General features: G+C 44.2%; 1 long non-coding RNA gene across 3 annotated transcripts in view; it reads right to left on the bottom strand.

The window, feature by feature from the left end:
• The window catches only part of LOC112544212 (uncharacterized), a 107,325-nt gene that overhangs the window by 84,825 nt on the left and 8,716 nt on the right, over nucleotides 1–13,784 (bottom strand). For 2 of the 3 annotated variants that reach the window (XR_012905987.1, XR_012905985.1), the window contains exons 1-3: nucleotides 11,990–12,176; nucleotides 6,205–6,291; nucleotides 3,119–3,286 (exon numbers count right to left, since the gene is read on the bottom strand). This is a non-coding gene — a long non-coding RNA (uncharacterized LOC112544212). Of the gene's footprint in view, nucleotides 1–3,118; nucleotides 3,287–6,204; nucleotides 6,292–11,989; nucleotides 12,177–13,784 lie in introns of those variants that run through there. The other variant, XR_012905986.1, reaches the window with a different exon arrangement.

Genomic DNA, 13,784 nt, shown 5'->3' with positions numbered 1-13,784 from the left:
GTGATAAGGCCACAAGCCTCCAGCAAGGGGCTTCAGGGCCTGCTCCATCCCATCACAGTTTGTTAAATGGATTCTCTACTTCCCACAAAATTGAATTATGTAAAAACTAGTCTATCAGCTGATTAATCTATGTCACAGAAAAGGAATCTTAAGGAAAATTAATACAGATATGCAAAGCTGCCTCAAGTGCATGCTACTGATGCTAGTCCTCAATTTCACCGATCAAAGTCCATCCGCAGGCCCTTATACCAGGGTTAATACAGCCCTGTGGCCAGAGTTTATCCCTCAGTCCCCTCTCACTAGAGGTCTTATGGCCCAAAGGCTCAAAGTCCATCTGCGGGGCCTTATGTCAGGGTTAATGCGGCCTTGAGGCCTTGTTCACAGTGTGTAGGCCCCTCAAGCCAGCTACGGACGGGGTAGGGGGACACGGGCTCTCCCACTCCACTGGGTACCAGACCAGGGCCCTGCAGGCAGTGGCTAAGGCCGCCACCAGGCTCAACAGGGAATCCTGCCACAACATGCTGAGTGCTCTGGGGTGACTCCCCAGCCTGGGCTACTTCCTTCCGGGGTCCCGGCGGATGTCTCCCCCGTCACCTCCCCACAATCCACTGGCCCTGCAGGTAGTATCTCTAGGCCTGACTGCTTCTGGAAGCTCTGGTCGCTCTTCCACTCTGGGGGTTATCCCAGCAACTCCTTCCCCATCAATGGTCCTTCCCGACTGAGCTGCCCTGGGGCTTTTTATAGTCCGGTTTCACCAGAAGCATTCCCAGCAGGGCTGTGGGGGAGGGGCTCTTTCAAGCAGTTGGGCAGAGCTCACCCCCTGCTTTCCACTGCGGGGTTGATATACCACGTCACATTCTTATAAAAAGGGAAACAGTAAGAGGTAATTTTTACTTCTACATATGGCACTGGTTAAACTGATGTTTGATACTGCACCCAGTTCTGGGATCCATATTTTAAGAATGCTGAAAAAGTAGAGAGGGTGCAGAGAAGAGCCAAAACAATACCTTACAGTAAAACAAAGAGCTCAGTCTGTTTGGGTTTGTTACACAGATTGGGCAACACAACCAATATTGTGCTGACAGCCTGTTCCTATCAGCTTGGCAGTGTTACTAATGAATGGGTGACTGGCCTTGGTTCAAGTAGCCAGAGCTGTATTCAAAACTCTGTCATTGACCTGTTGGATAGTGTTGGACCAGTCACTTCTAACCTCTGTGCCTCTTTTTTATTTTAGTGCAAAATAGGAATATTAACCTCCTTTGTAGCCATAAATGTTGTATTGTGCTAAAAAGTGCTCATGTGTGTATCATCAGCTGTGCAAACAAATACAGTCTGCTTTGCTCTAAGGCACTATAAGGGTACATCTACACAGCAACATTTTTTCAAAATAACTAGCATTATTTCAAAATAACTTAGTCTGCATCTACACATCAGGCAGTTATTTTGAAATAATGTCGAAATACTGTCAAGCTGGAGGACTTCTTACTCTGACTCCTGTAACCCTCATTGTACGAGGAGTTAGGGATGTCGGAGGAAGAGAGCTCTATTTTGCAATAAGTGCTGTGTAGATACTCCCTATTTCAAAATAAGCTATGAAATTGATGTAGCTCAATTTGCATAGTTTGTCAAGTTAAGCCCTGCTGTGTAGCCACCCTTAGAAGGCAGCTTCAAAACAGACAAATTGATCATAGCACCCCTCCCAACACCAGACCAAGAGCCCCTACTGCCTCTTCCCAGAAGCCTTTTCTCAGAGAATCCCTCTGCTGCTACTTACTCCTTCCTGCTGGCAAGTCTTTTCCATCACATGCCCTGGAACCATTGAGGGAGCCTCTGCTTCTCCCACCCTGATTCGTACTTTACCTTCCCTGCTGACAAGTCTTGTCCTCAGGGGATGGGTGCATCTTGCTGCTTGGCAAATCCCTGGCACTGACAGGAGCCACTGTAGTTTCTGGAGCCTGTAGATGAGGGCCTAGCATGCTGCACACATTCGGAGCAGGACCCCAATGCTGGCCAGGCCATGACATGCTCTCAGCCATAACATGGGTGACGCGTGGTTAAGATTGCATTGTGTGGCCACATGCACACAGGAGAACTCTTCGATAAAATACATCTCTTGACTGTCAAACTGCCCAACTGGTCAAAGACCAAATGGGTGGCAACTGTATGACTTTTTTCACAAACTGTATCCCAAAAATCTGTACACAGTTAACTGATACACTTACAGTTCTCCATGACATGCATCTAACGAAGTGGGTCTTTCCCACGAAAGCTTATGCTCCAATACATCTGTTAGTCCAGTGGTCCCCAACCTTTCGCGGCTGCCGGGTGTCCGGGGGCGGGGCCGCTCACGTGCCAGGCGTCCGGGGGTGGGGCCGCTCATGCGCTGCACGTCTGGGGGTGGGGCCACTCATGCGCCGTGCACCCGGGGGTGGGGACTGCCCACGCACCCTGAGCCCAGGGCTGGCACCGTGCATGTGCCGCGTACCCGGGGCAGGGGCCACCCACGCACCCTGGGCCCAGGGCCAGCACCACACACGTGCTGCGCGCCGGGGGCGGGGCCAGCTCAGATGTTTCTGTGGGCGCACATAAATGCCCCAGCGGGTGCCATGGCGCCCATGGGCACCACGTTGGGGACCACTGTGTTAGTCTATAAGGTGCCACAGGACTCCTTATCGCTTTTACAGTTCTCCAGTCATTCCTGTGAAGAAAAATCAACATGCCCTGTACTGCCACTAGGCTAAGTACTAAAAAAAAAAAAAATTTAACTAAGCCGTGTTGGCTGGTGAGACCGCCATATCTAGTAATGACTTTAAAACTGAAACATTCCCAATTAATACCTTATGGGTATTTTTAAAATGTAAGCACTTCTAAAATACTAAGGACATGTATAACTGTAACAGAAAAAAATAAAATAAAAGATGTGTTCCTGTGAACCACTAGCAGGAAATGTGAGGAACAGCTGGGGGAGCCAAACTAACCTTCTTTTTCTGTATCCTGATCAAACTGGAAATTCTATAAAAGGTTTGGATTTAATCAAAGCCTCCTGATGAGCGTCTTTATCAGCAACAGTCAGAACCTTGCCAGACATCAGAGATCCCTAACACAGAAAAATTCTTACCTCTTCATTTCTCTCATAGGGAGCACTCCTCAAAGATGAGTAAGCTGCAAACTGAAAATGAAGCTGATCCTCCCACTCTATTAATGATGCCCTTGAGTCGTCTGTCCATGTTAACTATGCCAAAGTTTGAGAATGGAAAATGCAGGAATCTTCACTATAACATAACACCTAAATAAAACATCAAAAAGCATAACTTCAATTCTGAGCAGGAATAAAGACACAATAAAGCTACTATAAGTCAGTTTGGCCATAAATAGATAATGGGTGGAAATTAAATTTTAAAAAATTCTCACAACAAAATTATATATTTCTGTGGGTAACATCAGACTGCCAGCAATGCTTTTGTCTAAGAAAAAAAATAAACAAAGAGAGTTTCTTTTTTTCCTGAGTTCATGGTTGGGAGTCCTCATGGATTAGAAATGATAGTATAGGTCAGATCCTCAGCTGAGGTAAATAGCATTGATTCACAGACGTTACTGGAACTACGCCATTCACGTCAGCCGAAGATCCAGCCACATGGGTTTAGGACATATATTTTATATTGTAGTGAGGGAGCGAGAAATTTGAGAACTTTTAAAAACATTATGTAACTGTGTTAGGCCTCTGTGAAATCACTTGGAATCACTGGTTACAGGACAGCAACACACTTGAACAGTAGTGTCATTAGTAAACACCAGGAGATATTCCATGTATCTGCGTATATTTCATTCTGCATATTGTGTATAATTAAAATGAATTTTCACCAGGCAAAAGGCAAATAAGTGGACCTAGGAATATGAAAGAATTAACACACACTTGTTTGTTTTGGTTACTGTGGTGCAAGAGTCCCATTAATTTAAGGGATTAAGGACACCAGCGCAGGAAACAGTTGGGTTCACAATCACAGAATAGTTTAGTTACACTGTCTCCTGTGAAGAATTGCCTGTGAGAGTGTAATAGTTTGTGGGGTAAAACTCACAAAGAGAAACCCATCTTAAGGAAACTTGTTTTTCTGTAATCTGAAGGGGAGTCAGAAGGAGATTTTCTCAGACTGAAAGCTGAAAAAATGAGGATATTTGGATGTAAAGTAATAAAAGTATTTGAGAAGATTTTTGATCTTGTTAATTCCTCTCTAATGATGGCAACATAATGTAAGCTAAATGATGCATTTTTGGAATTTAAATGGCAGTTATACAGACATTTAATATCAAAATGTATTTTACATATATTTTGTGAATTATAAAAATAATCAAGGCACTTAATTTTGAACAAAACTACAATTTAGAAGGTAATTAACAAAATTGCAAATATAATAGTATTATGCTACATTCAGTCTGTGATTAGAATAATTTAAAGAGGATGATTCTTTATCTTACCCAATCAATGTATCATTGTATGATGTATCACATAGACTATACTGTACTAGCAGACTTACCCGTCTTTTCCCGGGGCCTTCAGGGCAGGGGGCTGATGGTGTGGAGTGTACAGGAGTCAGGGCAGGGCCTTGGGGATGTGTGTGTGGGGGGAAGGGGGTAGTGCAGGAATCAGGAGCAAAGGGAGGTGAGAGAGTGTGGGTTGGGAGATGAGGAGGTGCTCAGGGTGGGGGATCCCATCCTGCACAGGCCTTTTCTTTTCCCCCATTTTCCCCGGCCACTAGAGGCATTTTCTTTCCCTCTAGCTGCCTCCCCAGCCACCAGTGTTGCTCCCCTTTCAGTCCCTCCAGCTCTTGCATCCAGCACTGTGGCCAAGGGCCAGGAGGCAGGGAAAGGATTTGGGGCAGGGGGCTACTTACTCCGTGTGCTGGCAGGCAAGATGGCAGAGCCCCAGCCCAGCTGGCCACTCACTTGGTGGTACCACTGCCCCCAGTGGACACTGAAGGATAGCTCTCCCCTGCAGGCTCACTGCCCCTATTGGTCGCTCTCAGTATCTCATCCCTCCAAACAGCAGCCCCTTTCTTTCCATGTTATGGAAAAGAGTCTCATTTTCCAGGGGCTTCTGGTTGTCCTGGCACAACCAACCTCTGACTTGGCTTTAAGTTAGGAGAAGAAGAAGGTGCATAGAAAATTTGGTGGCCCTATCTCCTACTGTTTAGGTGTAGGAGGAGTTCCTGAACAAATGGACTCGCAGACAAACTCACACACAGATTGCTGCACTTAGATAGATAAACAGATTATTGGTCTCTCTTCTTACTGCATGCTTCACAAAGCTAAGTTAACAGTATATCCACTTTTCCATTATTAAAATGCTCTTAAGTTGTTTTTTTCTACCTGGCTATAATTATAGATATTCTACCCACACTTTTAAATATCTTTACAATCTTGTTGAATAGAGCAGTGGTTCCCAATCTTTTTGATACTGGGGACCAGTAAACTCATTCACAAGCTTTTGGAGGACTGGTAACATTTATTTGCATATTTGCATATGCATTAAGCAAATGATGAATATGCAAATAAATTGTTTCTGGTCTTCCCAAAGCCCCCAGTGCCAACAGGAGCGGGCCCAGTCGACTACCCTGGGCAGTTTCCTGACCCCAACCCCAAGGTATCTACTTCACCCCCATTTGGGACTGGATCTGGGCCTATGTGCATGTCACTATACTTAAGAAAGTATCTTGGTTCAGTTTACCTTAGTTTCCTATACCTGATAGAAAATAGCTAACATATATGGCTACATTGTCACTGTACTACAGGTATTCCATAAAGTATACTGTAACATGCTGGAGTTTTGAATTCACATTTTTACTGGCTTTCTGCAATAAAATTGATAACAGTATGAGGCTTGGTGAGCTCAAGTTTCTAAACAAGGCATCCTACTATCCCCAGATCTTAGAGTCAGGTTGTCATTTTGGTGCCTAAAGTAAATAATTAGATTCCTTGGGTAGCCAAGTTTTAAAATTGAGCCCACAGTATGTAACTCTATCAGAGATATATGTATCAAACACCATAACATAAAGTAATACAAGCTTATATTTTCACAGTTCATAATGATGATAATGTGACCAGATTATGAGAATTATATAGTTGTCTCGTAAGAAGGTCTTCAAAAAAGGACTTTCAGGAAACTGGAATAAGATGTATTCAAAGGTTTCTCTAACAGAGACTCCTCACCTGTGTAAAGTTACTCTTGTATATTAGTGGTTGAAGGATTGGGGTCTGCAGTTCTTGGCAGATCAACAGATACAATCATTGCAATGTCTCAAATATGAAATAGAAGACAAAGATCCAGTTTAACAAGTTGTTTCTAACCAATAAAATAAAAAATAATAAAATATGTAGATGCTAACATTTTTCGGTAGCATAAAATCTCAATAAAATCATATACATTTCAAATATGAAAATGATTGACTGATGACAGATATCTCCTAAATGTCAAGTAAACAGATGCATGCTGCCTGCCACTAAACAATATGATAGGTAACCACAGGAGAATAACAATTAGAACAGCAGGTGGCATTGTGTTGAAGAAAATTAAAACATTGGGGGTGAAATCCTGGCCCTGTATAAGTCAGTGGCAAAATTTCCCCATTAAATTCAGCTGGTCCAAGATTGGTATTTGGGGTTATTTTAGATTAGTCCTGGACTATGATCACAGGGATTATATTATGGGAGATAAAAACTGAGAAGGGTATCTGACAAATATAACATGTGACCTTTTAATATTTGGGTAGCAAACTGATTATGGTTGAATGGGCCCATATTGCTCACATGCTTAAAATTAGGTAAAAGTACTTTCTTGAACTGGGGCCAAAGTCTTTCTAGCGACAGAACTAGATGTGTGTGCTGAAGTCTGTTTTTACCAAAGTAGCTCCAGATTTATAATGAGAACAGATGTTTGTCCCAACTTTCATTGTCTAGGATTTTAAGGACTTCATTTTATTTATAAAGGTGCACCATTTTTTAGTTGTATCTACTCATTGAAGGGTGTAAGTAAATCTGGGGTTGCCACTTATTGGCCGTCCCTGAAGTAAATGCACATGGTCAAGAAAATTTCACTTGCAGAGCTAAGAGCCTGCTTTTTAGTAATTTTTGTCAAAAATTACTACACAACAAAATTATACAGTTTGTCTTTTGAAGTTTTCCCTGATTAAAAAGAGTTGTGACCATAACTTGAAAGAAACCATAAACACTTTCCTTACTTTGGCCTTTTAACTAACCAATATAGGAAGGCTGTTCTCTTTTATAAGACAATAATGTGATTCTTACAGTAGGCTGATTGCCACCTACTGTTTTCATGGGTGCTTATTTTCATGGGTGCACTCCAGAAAATTGCTGAATCAAGTATCTTTTAAAGTTTGCTTCTCAGGAACTTTTTATACACTGGGAGAAGTATAAAGTGGGTGGCCGAAGAAAACCAAGCACTGAAAGTTTAAGGACAAGCTACGCAACTATAAAAAATCCATCTCCCATTCTTATTGATGTACATGCAACATCTCTGACTAGGCTCTGTTCTGTATGCATTGTAGACTCTGTCTTTAATGCCACAGCACTGGATGTGGGTTGTGTTTAGATGTATTGCTGCGGAAGAAACACCCAGAAAAATTGTACTTTTGAGAGGCAAAATTTCTGCTGGGGCTTCTTTCTGATCATGGAGTGAGGTACTACACCAGTCAAAGGAGGGATTGCTGTTGTCAGCACTTACCCAAATGAGAGGGGTGTTTTCTGCTTGCTTTTCTTGGTCAGTTGTGCAGGACCTGCTCACATGCTAGGCCATAATCTTACTCTCTCTCTATATATATACAAAAAATTCCTATGGGATGACAAAGTGACGTCATCATGTCACTCTGCATCCCACCGCCTGCCTCCACCCTCAGCGGCACAGCCTCCTCCCTTCCTTCCCCCTTCCCAGTGCTTCATGGTGTGGGAGCCAGAGCTTCCACTCTGTAGCTTCTGCCTTCCCCAGCAGTTGAGGGAAGAGCCAGGTCTGCTACAGCCTTGGCTCAGCCCTCTCTGATGGCCGCAGGGCTTGGAGCTGGGGCTGCCACACCACAGCCTCGTCCTTCCCCAGTGGCTGGGAGGGACAGCCATGGCCCAGCCCTCCCCAGTGGCTGGGGGGAGAGACAGGACTATGGTGGCCTTGGCACAGCCTCAGCTCGGCCCTTCCTGGCATCCAGGAAAGAGCTGGGTCTGCCTACCCCCAGAGAGAGGGGGGTTGGTAAGCATAGTAAGCAGGGGGTGCAGCCCTGGAGTATATTTTAGAAATGTCTGTCTGTCTGTCCATCTGTGAATCCATTTGTTCAGGAATTCCTCCTAAAGAGTAAGAGCTAGGGCCACCAAATTTGGTATGCAGTTTCCTCTTATTATAACTTAAAGCAAAGTCAGGGTTTGGTTGTGCCAGGGCAATGGGATGTGCCTGAAATGTGATTGTTTCTCATAAGATGGAAATAGAGGTATCTGGTAGAAGGGAGTTATATTGTAGAATGACCACAGGAGGGCAGCAAGGGGCCAGAGATGGGGACAGAGACACCTATAACCACATTGGGGCAGCAGGTAGAAGGGGTGGAGAAAGGAACAGCTATCTACTATATATTTGGGAGAGTTTGTCTGTTTGAATGTCTGTTTGTGTATCTATGGGTACATCTACACAGCAAGGCTAAAGCTGAAATAAGCTATGCAACCTGAGCTACATCAATTGTGTAGCTTAAGTTGAAATAGCTTGTTTCAGCTTTTGGCGCTGTCTACGCCACAGGAAGTCTGAGGAAGAGCACTCTTTCTTGGATTTCCTTTACTCCTTGTACATTGAGGGTTACAGGAGTCAGCATTAGATATCCTCCAGCTCGACATTATTTTGACATTGTGTAGAATAACTGCTTGTAGTGTAGATGCAGACTATGTTATTTTGGAATAATATCAGCTATTCAGAAATAACACTGCTGCGTAGACACAACCTCTCTGTCCTTCAGGTGGGGGACATGCACCCCTCCTCTGGCTGTGCCTGCTGCAGCCATAGACAGGTGCTTCTCACATCATCCCATGCTGCTGTGGTGACAGAGGGCTGAGGTTGCCTACTTTCCCTGGGGCAGCATGCATACTGAACCCCTCTTCCCCAGCCCCATCACAGAACAATGATTTGATTGAAGAAAAATAAAACTTATTTGACTTAAGGACCCAAGCAACACTTCTAGTGCAGTGTTTCTTAAACTTTTTGAGACCACGGAACACTAAACAATAATCTTTTTTTATGCAGAACACCTATGAAAATTTTCTTTAAAAAAATTATCAGACAAAAAAAGACAAAAACAAAGAAGAAGTCATGGCACAACCTGCGAGTTGTTCATGGAACACCAGTGTTCTGCGGAACATAGTTTAAGAAACACTGTTCTACTGTATACAGTATTTTAAATACACTCAACCAAGCTGCCACAATCAAAGTGCAAAAATGTGTTTTGTTTTGTTTTTTATTGAGGAAAAAATAGAATTTTAAGGTGCAGTTCCCAGAGTGTTTTAAGAGCTGGAAGACTTCAGAGGAAGTAAACCTAACATCACAGGATTGGTAGCATTGTGTGAACATTCAGAAAGTTACCCAAGGTTGTGGTCTATATAGACTGGAAATCTAATATCAGATTCATTGCAAATCAATTATTTTATATAAACGTTGTATTTTCTAGAATTAGGAGTATCTATTAAAAATAATGAGGTTTTGTAGGTACTCATCTTCCAGAGCTATTCCCAGGAGATACCAAGGATTTAGTAAATTTGACTTCAGAAATATTGCTGTAGGCAATAAAATCTACAAAAGCTAACAAAGCCCAGAAGGTAGGTTGCCTTCTGGCAGACTATTAGAAAACATTTTTTTTCAGCAACTTAATATATTCTTGAAAATAGTAATTATTTTGATTGGAGCTGTTTGTGTTTTTAAAAATGTCTCAGGGCCCACTTGTGCAAACATGTCCACAGAAGAGTAACTTCACCTGTGTGAGTCATCCCACTGAATTTGACTAGAACTACTCATACGTAAACATTAGGGGTGCATCTACACAGCAGGGCTTAACTAGAAATAAGCCATTCAAATTGAACTGCATCAAATGCGTAGCTTATTTCAAAATAGCTTTTTTCAAAATTGGGAGCATCTACACAGCACTTATTTTGAAATACAGCACTCTTCCTCCGACTTCCCTTACTCCTTGTACAATGAGGCTACGTCTAGACTGGCATGATTTTCCACAAATGCTTTTAACAGAAAAGTTTGTCCGTTAAAAGCATTTGCGGAAAAGAGCATCTAGATTGGCACGGATGCTTTTCCACAAAAGCACTTTTTGCGGAAAAGCATCCATGCCAATCTAGATGTGGTTTTGCGCAAGAAAGCCCCGATCGCCATTTTTGCGATCAGGGTTTTTTTGCACAAAACAATACCGCGTTTACACTGGCCCTCTTGCGCAAAAGCATTTGCACAAGAGGGCTTTTGCCCCAACGGGAGCAGCACAGTATTTCCACAAGAATACTGACAATCTTACATAAGATCGTCAGTGTTCTTGCGGAAATTCAAGCAGCCAGCGTAGACAGCTGGCAAGTTTTTCCACAAAAGCAGCTGCTTTTGCGGAAAAACTTGCCAGTCTAGACGCAACCTGAGGGTTACAGGAGTTGGAGTAAGAAGTCCTCCAACTTGACAGAATTTTGACATTATTTTGAAATAACTGCCTGCTGTGTAGATGATAAGTTATTTTGAAGTAATGCTAGTTATTCTGAAATAATGTTGCTGTGTAGACGTACCCTAGCAGAATTGGGATTTTTAACAGATGGATTATGCATATACCTGTGCTTTGCAAGAAAAGTTGTTCGGATGAGCTGTGGGAGAGTTGCTTACAGTTCCCTGGCTCTCCACTACCTAGACTCAATATAAATTTAAGCTCCAAGGAGATGGTTTTAGCTTATACTACTGACAAAAAATCTCTTGAAGAGCTTATAGAAGTAGAGAATAGGGTGTAGCAGAATTGTTCTCCAGCAGTTCCCTCCTCTGCTATGGCCCCAAATTCAGGGCTGGACAAACTTTTGGACTGAGGGCAATATCCAGGCATGGCTCTTGAGGGTGGAGCCATGGGAGACCGGGAGAGGTTTGGGCATGCTGCTCCGTGTGTGTGTGCTGCATAGAGGAAGAGTTTTGATCTTGGAAAGAGCACAGTGAAGTCGCACCTGTACAGACTGGCTCTGGTGCTTGGCAGAAGATACAGGAGGCCCCCGACTTGCAATGCAATTAGTTCCAGGGGTAGTGTCGCAATTTGGAGGCATCATAACTCGAACCCACATTTACGGGAGGCGCTGTGTGCCGTCGTAAATGTGGGCTGAGGACATAAGTCAGGGGTTTCAACCATTACAAAAATGGTTGAAAGTGAAGGGGGTTGGAACTCAGGTGGTTGCAATTTGGGGGCCTCCTGTAATGGAATTGTGAGTTGGGGGTTGGGGAGCGCTGAACAAACAGAGGGGGGCAAGCCCCCTACTGCACTCTGTAGTGGGAGCTTGAGAACTTAAAATATTCTACAGGGCCAGAGGCTGTAGTTTGCCCATCCTTGCCCCAGAATATGATTAACACACCTCACCCCTTCCCTCTGAAGGAGAGAGTTCCACTACAGGAAACATCATAGCTAATTCATGAAGTAGTGGAGCTGTCCTTGCTAACTTTGTGCTGCCAAAGAGTCTCTCAACAAAGAGGGGATGTTCTAGTAATCTGCTTAACTTAGGGTCACTTTGTACACCAGATAATGTGGCGCTGGAGGCTAATCCAGCAGAGAACATCTGCAAATAAGGAGTACAATGTTCAAAAGTGATTTATCACTTAAAAGCCTAAGGGTCATTACCATTCAATGAGACTTAGGACCCTAAGTTCTTCAGGTATTTTTGAAAAACATATCTTATATGTATCTCAGTTCATCCCCCCCATCCCCATCTAATAGCTGCTCACTCTGTAGGAGGCCAGTTTGCTGGATGACCCTGATATTTAAGGAATTTCACTGGCGCTCAGGAGTTAGGAGGTTGTCTTTCAAATCCTAGGGTAGATAACGTGGCTTATTACTGAGGGTGAGAAAAGAAGAAACATGGATATAAATGTGCTGCTGCATCACAATCATTTCTCAGCTTAACATGAAAGAAAGGGGAAACCTAAACTAATTTGTTCAGAAGAGATGATAAAATATGGACCAGTGACAACCTCTTGAGAAATGAACACTAAATGTGCTCTTAGGAAAGACCTAGTTGGTGAGCGGGATGCTCTATTTACTGCCTGCAGAGGCATCTGGGAAAGGCATTGGCAAGAGGCTAGCAGTAGTGTGCTAATGGGGCAGCTGCACTGAATTCTGACTGGCTAGCTGCAAGCCTTCTGGAAATCTCTAAGGTGTAAGTGCCAGTTAATTGCAGGCTAAAGGAAGGAGCTACTAGACTTCGTGCTCTGAATTGTTAGATCTGTGGAACTACAATCTTGACTCTAGTGAAAGCCCTGCTTGAAAAGCTACTAAAACTGGGCTCTCAAACTCCCGGTATATGGGACATTTACAGCTTGAGCCGTTCCACAATCTGCCCTGCATGCGACTGCTGGCATGTGAGTTCCTGTGGCCCTGAGGGTGCATGGGCCATATCCTTCCCCGAAGACCAGGCCCAGCTCTGCTCCTGACTTGCTCCTTCCTGTCCCTGCTCCACTCTCCAAACCATCCTCTACCCTGTACCCCTTCCTTCAAACCACCTCCCCCGAGGGATGCAGCCTCAGGGATGACTGGGGAGCCTGGCCCCCTCACATTCATCATGGCTGTGGGAGCTGAGGGGAATGGAGTGATGCAGCAGCCTCTGCTCCACTCCACCTCCATCTCCCAGGCCAGCCCAGATGCTCTGCTTCACTGTGGCAGCTGGAAGTGGAATGCCCCAGCCATCGCCTGTGTCAAGGATGGCAGCGGAGAGGAACAGAGGTTGCTATGTCACTCCACTTCCCCATGATTCTCCCTCCCCCATACTGTAGAGAGTAGGGGGACTTCACCCCAGCCTGCCCAGGGAGCCATGGGCCAACCTGAGGATGAGGGACCGTCCCATCCATAGGATGATTGGGGCAACCACTGCTGGGCCTCCCAAAGCCCAGGGCCTGGCCACTGTCCCGAACCATCCTATGAAAGGGATGGCTCTGCACACACATCCTCTGGGCCACAGGGACATGCAGGCAGCAGTGTGCAGCTAGCAGCCAGAAGTCGTTCTAGTCCGCTGCATTTTGTGTGGTGGTGGCGGGGTCCCCAGGGGTTTTTTAATCACCTGGGGCCAGCAGGAGGGGCTGGGAGACATGCAAGGGGAGGGCAGAGATCCCCCCGAACCCCTCCCAGAGGAAGGGTGCCCACTGGCCTGCTAGGAGGATTTGAGGACTGGTAAATTGAATTTGAGACCCATGTACTAAAAGAAGTTTGTGATAATGACTTCAAGTTGACTTGTACAAAGATTCTATGTGATTTGTACCTGTGTTGTTTGTCTTTATTGCATCAATAAACCATCTTAGTTTGTGAACTGAACATCTGATCTTTTGGACTCTATTCTTTTCCACCCTTTCTCCCCAGACCCACACAAGAACTATGAGCCTATCACTATCCAACTGCCTATTTCCAACATTCAAGAGACAGAACAAAGTGAAGAATATGTATCTGACAAGAAGCATAGAAGATGTACAGGCAAAATTAGGGTTTGCTCATGTATATTAAGAAATAGAATAAGGCAGGGAGCTTAACAGT

This window comes from Pelodiscus sinensis, chromosome 9, assembly GCF_049634645.1.
Source record: "Pelodiscus sinensis isolate JC-2024 chromosome 9, ASM4963464v1, whole genome shotgun sequence".
NCBI classification, from domain to species: Eukaryota; Metazoa; Chordata; order Testudines; family Trionychidae; genus Pelodiscus; species Pelodiscus sinensis.
Note: the sequence above shows the minus strand (reverse complement) of the source record. Positions and strands in the feature narration are given on the sequence as shown.